Source organism: Anoplopoma fimbria, chromosome 10 (assembly GCF_027596085.1).
Source record: "Anoplopoma fimbria isolate UVic2021 breed Golden Eagle Sablefish chromosome 10, Afim_UVic_2022, whole genome shotgun sequence".
NCBI lineage: Eukaryota > Metazoa > Chordata > Actinopteri > Perciformes > Anoplopomatidae > Anoplopoma > Anoplopoma fimbria.
This window is the reverse complement of record NC_072458.1, coordinates 19297364-19305306: the sequence shown is the minus strand read 5'-3', so window position 1 is coordinate 19305306 and position 7943 is coordinate 19297364.

Sequence of the window (7943 nt, the reverse complement as noted above, 5' to 3'; positions counted from 1 at the left end):
TGGAAGTGCAGGGAAAAAAAACATTTGTCTGCATGCAAAATGACCTCATCAAAACAATGGAGATAAAAGCATAAGAAACTGAAGAGAAAAGGAAATCACCAGCATCATGGTAACACGTATTCTGTGTTGACAAATGCGCAAATGGACTTATCCATTTCCTTCCATCGGAGGCATCCCACGTCATCCGCTTTGTTAATGATTAATGGGACAGACATCTCATTTTGGACGGGGAACATGCCTGACAACACACATCAATAATCAGAGCTGCTTAACATTCTGTTCACCTTGCTATCCGTGGAAGTGCAGGGAAGAAAAAAAAGCATTTGACTTCATGCAGAATGATTGGAGGTTTTCCATTCGAAAGTAAACATCAAAAACAATTTTCAGTGGAGGCTGGAGCTGCAGCTACCTTTAGTTTGGTTTTATTACATCAGGGGCTTTTCCTATCTGAAAATCTGATACGGAGCTAGGAAGAGCAATTGGTTCATACAAACTGTTTATGTCGAATCATGTGTGTTGGTGCCATTACCATATTCATGTTTTTTGTTCTGTTATTTGCTGTAGGCCTGAATAATTTAAGGAAAATATCTAACTGTGAATTTTTATTTGCACCGATAATGGCATTTTGTTATTTTGTTAAGCCTGTAGTTGTGTCCAACGTTGTATTGATTATGATATGATTCGTACCAAATATTAACACAAGCTCTTCCTACAGACATATGAAATATATCGCATGGAATACATGCAAAATCGCCTCTTAGTTTTAATAGCAAAACTAACCAAATTAGCTCACATTAAATATATATCACAATAGTAGTATACTCAGTAATACTCAAATATAGGATTACAACCAGAAGTGGTGTTTGATTTATTGATGACAGCCAGTTAGCAGGTTATAAAGGTTGGTAAGTCGCATCTTAAAATGTTTGGATATCTAACGACAAAATGATAGGGGTCTTTTTCTAAATAAACATATGTTATTGTTATTTTTTTTGAATTATGAAACTGTACAATGACAACAATTGTTCCCATAATGAACCCCCTTTCTTAGTCTTTGAGCTCCTGTTGAAGAAATATGATAACAATACCGACAATAACAACAATACATAACAGTTAACAATAATGATAATAAATCGGGTAAATTAGTATTAAAAAGAGAAAAGATTTAGTAGAGGAAAAAGTGTAGTGCTTACACGGTATTTATGGATAATTGCAGATCATTACAAGCTGTGGAGATTTTCAACATTCGGCCAAAATATAAGACTCAGCAGGTAGTCTTTCTGGGGAATTTTAGAGGTCAGACTTTTAAAATTACTGTTATTGGCATAAAATGTGTGTGTCGAACTCTGTATGGAGAATTTTTCCATCGTGCAAAAAAAACATAGTACCACACAGCCATGAAATAGGGGTTGGGGGCAACTGATCTTCTATGATAAAATAAGCTAATGATACATTTGACAGCTCTGGAGTTTAAAACGGTAATATGATGTGCTTAAGTTTTAACTGGAAGATTCCAACATTTACACTCCTAAACTTCTCAGCTACCTGCTTGTCTTCACAATGACATATGTATTTTCAATTAATTTCAATCTGTCATTGATAAATGTGCTATGAATGACTGTTGGAAGACTATTGGTGAGATTATCATCATCATCATCATCATCATACATTAAAATCCAAAAAAAGATATTTCGCACCAGTCCAGAAATTCCTGCATTATGTATGATTGATCTTACTGACTGAGAAAAAACACAATAAGGAAATTAAACAATATGTTGAGTCTTATAATTACTGATTTAGATTAAAAATGAAATAGAGAAGAAAGGACACAACCCTACATTAAGCCAGAAGTCCTAATATATTCAGATGCTCAACTATTCTTAACTACTGTCTGAGTTCTGTTAGTGAGAAATCTACTTATCAATCATTCTAAAGGGTTGACAATCTAAATGGAAATAAGTCATACGCTTTTGTTTTGTACGAGTGGTTGCATTGTATTAAAGGCTGAGGGGAAGTCAACAAAAAGTAATCCTGCAAATGGGTTGTTTTGATCTAAATGTTAATGTAGAGAGTTCAAAATATTATGGCTGATAAGCAAATTGCAGGAGATCAACTGGTTCAGTTACATCCATAATTTCTGACTGAACAATTTTCTGCAGTATTTTCATGACTAGTGATGTTAATGCTATGGGAAGCAAGCCATTGAGGATTTTAGATCTACTGATCTTAGGTATTGGAATGATGTTAAAATTCTTCCTCAGAGTCTAAGGAGAGCTGGAATAGTCTTTGAAATACATCACTCAGATCATCAGCACACTCTCTTAATGTCCTTCCACATATTCCATCTGGTCCTTTAGCTTTGTTCACTTTGATCCCTTTCGATTTGATTTGATAGTGAGTCAGAGCCGGGGGATTTGTTGGGCATCGTAGTGTGAAGGTTCATCTCAGACTGCAGTGCTCCGTGCTCGTATTCGCTGACTCCAGCCTGAAGTGAATAAGCAGCCTCACAGGGAGTTAACACAACATTTCCTTCCGGCGACTCGGGGTACATGGATGGGTGTGACGGACGTGACAAATGAGAGTCTGCAGTAATCAGTGGAAACATTGTTAGTGAATGTCAAAGTGGGTTGATAATACAATTTAGCAATAATAAAGTTGGAGATATAATAAGCTGCTGACCCAGGGCAGATGAGTAAAGATCCATTATAGCTATTTTCATAACAGTAAAGCTAACGGCAATAAGTGCAGAAAAGAAGCCGCGGATGATGTAAATAGAAAAATCTGTTATGAATATCTGAGGCTTTGTACGATGTAATAATAATATAATAATGCACAAATGAAGCACACAGAGAGCGTTTCTGTCCCCGCACATGTTCCCATGCACTACTGAGATGTATTGTTTCATCAAAATCAACATGAGATTGCATGTCGAACACATGCTATGGCCGTGCAGTCAATTGATTTGGCATCATGACATCCATGAAATTGGACACACAAACATTCGTGTTCCCATCAGGGTGAAGTGTGATGACTTCTGTGATGACGGTAAACATGGTAAACATTACACCTCCTTAACATCTGCATGTTAGCATGCTAACATCAGTATTGAGCTCAAAGTATAGCACTGTGATTTAGTACAGCCTCAAAGGGCCGATAGCTGGGCTAAAGACTCGCCTCAATCAGACTGGATAGAGAAGGTGGGGTGATTGTGACATTATATAAGATAAGATAAAATAAGATAATCCTTTATTAGTCCCGCAGCGGGGAAATTTGCAGGCTTACAGCAGCGTAGAGTAAAGTGCACACAAGAGACGTATTATAAGTATAAAAAACAGGAGAAACAGTATGCACTAGTCAGTGATTTTAATCCTGTCCGGAGCACAAATGTGGGTCATCTTTCAACCCCACCCTATTTATTATAGCTGCAATTGTGTACTAGACTCACTAGCCCTTCTGCAATTGTATCCCTTTCTTGTATTTTTAAGTGGATCTGTGAGTTTTTTTCTGCGTGAAGAGCTGCTTTTTCCTCTATTTTACTTTTCCTTTTTTTAATAAGCTCAGTGTTGAATTTTTTTGTGTTGAAATGGAGTAATCAGATATGGTTTTTCTCAATTGATCTCTCAATACCAAGGACCTAAATCTTTAAAATGGCTCACAAATTATACTTTTATTTTTTTTAAGGATCAGTCATTTCCTCAAACACTTTTGGGGGGATTATTCTCAGCTGCGGATTAATACAAACTAAGAGCACTGTCAGTATTTTCAGCAGCGCTTAATTGGTGTACATGCAATTAAGAAAAAATTAAAGAACATGTTAGTGCAACCTGCTTAACCTCTCCATGTTAGCGCTGTCATTGTGAGCATGTTGCAGGCTAGCATTAGCATTTAGCCCAAATCACCACTGCACGTATTTACAGAGGTAATACTGCCGTTTGGTCTTCTCAAGAGAATTAAATATCTAACTCTTTAACAAATAGAAAGTAAGAGTGCCTGCAGTGGTTTCCAGACTCCATGTCAATCACAATAAAAGCAAATGGTCACTTTTGTAAAGTCAGTGTTTTTCAGATGATGAATGGCAGTTTGTTCTCTGACCTGTGTGAGGATGCTGGTCACATACTCAAATCAGGATGTATAAACCTCAATAGCTGGAAAAAGCACACTATGGCTGTTTAAATGTTTTTATAAATAACACATTGCTGCCGGGCAGAAAATGAACCCTCTCACCTTCAAAAATGTCAGAACAGGGAGAAATAGACGCTTTTTAAAATTTGACCACTCTGCATCTCCTATTTTGTCCTCTGGATTTTTGAAAAGGTTTCATGAAACCAGGGGTCACACGCTGTTTCCAGCCCTCTGAGAACCATATAAAAAAAAGCCAAAAAAATGTAAAAGACTGAAGTTTGATTTGGTTTTTTTTACAGTTAACACGGTTTTAGCTTCTTGATTTTAAGAGCACATAAAGTACTAGTGGTTATATTATTTTCAACCTTCAGTTTAATGAACCACTTCTGACGTCTGATCTGGTATTTTTTATATATCTCAGACCTTTCTCAGCTTTCCAGCCAGTCTTCCATGTATTTAAATCTTGTGAGAAGACCTTGCTCACACCTTTCAATCTCTCTATGAGCCCAGAATCCTCTTTATGTGCTTGAGCAAGAACTGAAAGTCAATATCTGTGAAAATGAAATACTTCTCCGTCAAAGCCGGAAACTAAAGCATGAAGACTCATAGATGTGATGCCATCAAATGTGAAATCTGGAGCTTTTTCATTTTTATTTTTTTTAAATTCCCTGAGTGATATTATTAGTTACGGAGCGGATATTTCACAGAAAATCCCTCTGGATTTTGTCTGCGTTGCCTTTGACATCTCTTCTTATTCACCCCATCTGGTGCAGTTTCAGATATTGAATGTTGATGATAAAAAGAGTTTCTTTGACATAATATTCTTCATGTTAAGAAACCGGAGTGTTAATCTGCTTTATTTTTACATTAATGGTTTCTAAGGCCCTTTTTTTTCTGACAGGGAATACAGAACATGTCTGGCTTCATCTGTCTTGAAATATCATTTTTTAATTCTTATTTTATTTTGCAGCCCATTTTATAAAACACACCAGTGCAAAAAAGCTTTGCCTAGACGTTAAACTGGGACTCTCATTTGCTCGCATGCTGTATGAAAGTATTTTGCTTGATATTCATAAATTCATCCACGAATGACCATTTAAATAAAAAAAGAGGGGGGGAGACAGCTGGTGTGATTATTATTCATGCAAGGTCTCTTCACTTTTTTTGTTCTCTTTTTTACTTATTTTGCTTTACACAAGGGAAATATCTTTAAATAGACGGATCTAACATTAGAAGATTATCCACAACAACTTAAAAATGTCCTCACTCCATGTGCTCTGCGTTGCATTAATGATTTTAAGTTTATAGATGATAATTGGGACATACGTTAATACGTGCATTTCATTTCTTTCCGTGCATGTTTTACCTTGTTGCTGCTGCTGTTGTTACTTTTAATAAAAAATGACTGAGGGAGACGTGAGGCTGACATGTTGAATCGCCATCACATTTAAGTACTGAGGGGCATGTTTGTGTCAAGTGTCAGGGTTATTTCTTAGAGAGCATGCTCTCTCGGCTCGGCAGAGATACCTCTAGCAAGTGTATAATACAGTAACATAGGAGTCTTCAAAACTGCAGAATTTTGATTCCTTAAATTGCACAAAAGTAGCACAGCTAAGCCGGGGAGAGAAAAAAACAATTTCCACACAACAGAAAAGGGAAACACTTCACTGTAACTACACCCTGCAAAAGTTGATGACTTCTCAAAACTGAAGATTAGGGTGAAAATCACAGCTCACACACTGCCGCTCTGCCAGCCCCTTTCTCTCTTTCTCCATCCCTCCCTCCCTCCCTCCGTCCCCCTCTGAAGTGTGAACAGACGCTTTGCTGTCTCAGCTTAGCGAACTTTGATCAGCGCCGGGTCTGCCAGCCTTCACTCGGACAAGGTCGTCGGGAACGAGATGATGGCCGGCGTGTTGTCAAAAGTGGGGAGTTGCCACCTGTTTTTGAGAATATATATTCTGCTCGCTCTCACATCTAGCTGACCTCTTAATGCCGGGGGGGGGCTTCAAACTGAGTGAGTCAACAGCCTTCTGAATAGAAGTAGGCATATTCATTGAAGTGTCTATTATAAGTGTCCCCAGGTATCTTTGTCAACCTTGCTGCCTTAGACAATAACCAACCTTGGGGCTGCATGCAAATCCGCAGTGAGTTACGGAGCTCCAAACAGCAGACGGGATCACTTTATAAGCCTTCCTGTGCATCGGCCTGTGTCAGTGCTGCTGATAAACGGCTGTACAGTTTGTTTTTTCTGCTCAGATAGGGAGAATGGAATCAACAGCAGGCTGTGTCGCTGCGTAGTCTTTCTCAGTCTTAACTCCAAATCCTCTTTGCTTCCCTCCGGGGTGGAATTTGAAAGACCTGATCAATTTCTAATCAGGAAAGACTCACAGCCTTTCTCTCATAGCAATAGACTTTCCCACAAATCTGTTTATATGGAAGGGCTCACCGTGAAAAATTGTCAAGAGCAAAGGGGCAGGTCGCTTGTTCATATTTCCTCACACGTATGCCGATGATAGCACTTTATCTCCAGCATGGATCTGCCGTTATCTGAATATATATATAAGTATTTGTGGAATCCTAAACACAGCTGCACATCCGAATGAAAACCCCAGCCCCGTTTAAAGGCAGCCAGAGTGAGTTGGCCTTTTTCATGTTGAAAATGAAACCCCAGGAGGTCCGCCTGCTTTGTCAGTCATGAAAAACTGGTGTCTGGAAAAAAAAAACGTTCCCCTACTGTAGTGTTTTCTTGGAAATTTGTCACCAGCAAGTTACTGACTTACTGTTTATATGCTCTGTAGTAGTCGGACAGGGTTTTAACAGAGATTCCCCACCCCTTTTTTGCAGATGTAGCCCAACAGCCCTGTTAAATTAACCACATCGCAGATGTCATTTGAACTGGTTTCAAGCTGGATGTTATTTAACACCATTTACAATATACAAGTGGTTATTGTCGGAGTAATCTTTTCAAACAGTTGAACTGTCAGTGTTAAAGTTTGTCCAGTTTGCATTTGTACTACTACTTTAGAGTTGCAGAAGCTGAAGGTTTCTTTTAGTAGTGTACAGCTTACAGTATCCATTACTTTAAACTAACTATAACAGACATTTAACCATTTATTTTGCCTCTGCGCTTGCATCAGCCGTGGCCAGAGATATTATGTTTCTGGGTTGTCCGTCTGGTCCATTCTCATTAACATGATATCTCAGGTGCACCTGGAGGGAATTTCCTCAGATTTGGCACAAACATCTGCTTCCTCTCCAGGATGTACTCATTAGAATTTGGTTGTCAAGGACAGTGACCTGACGGCTGTCCCATTCTTGTGAATGCAATATCTCAAGAAAGAGCACCTTGAGAGATATTCCTCGAAATTTGCCACAAATGGCCACCTGGATTCAAGGATGAAATTATAGATTTTTGTCGCCACTATGACCTCAGAAAACACTTTTTCAGCCATAACGCAATAATGAATATGCTAATTATGACTATTTCGCTTAAATGTCTAATAGGATTAAATTATGAAGTGATGACATTTTGAACAGGCATGGCTATAAACTGCAGCTTGACTTGTTGGCAGTCAAGTGTGTTCACACTTGCGGCCCAGCCAGTGTTGGGAAAAGAAAAAAAAAAGACACTAGCTAGATTGCTATACTGCTTTTCCAGAATTCAAAATGAGTAAAATAAGGGCTGACAGAAAGCAAGAACATGAATAAGGTCAAAGCGACTGCAATTCGCAACATCTCACCCTGTCACCATTTCTGTCACAACCCATCATTGATCAAATTAATTCACAAAAATACTTTGCAAAAGGTATCATGTAATATTG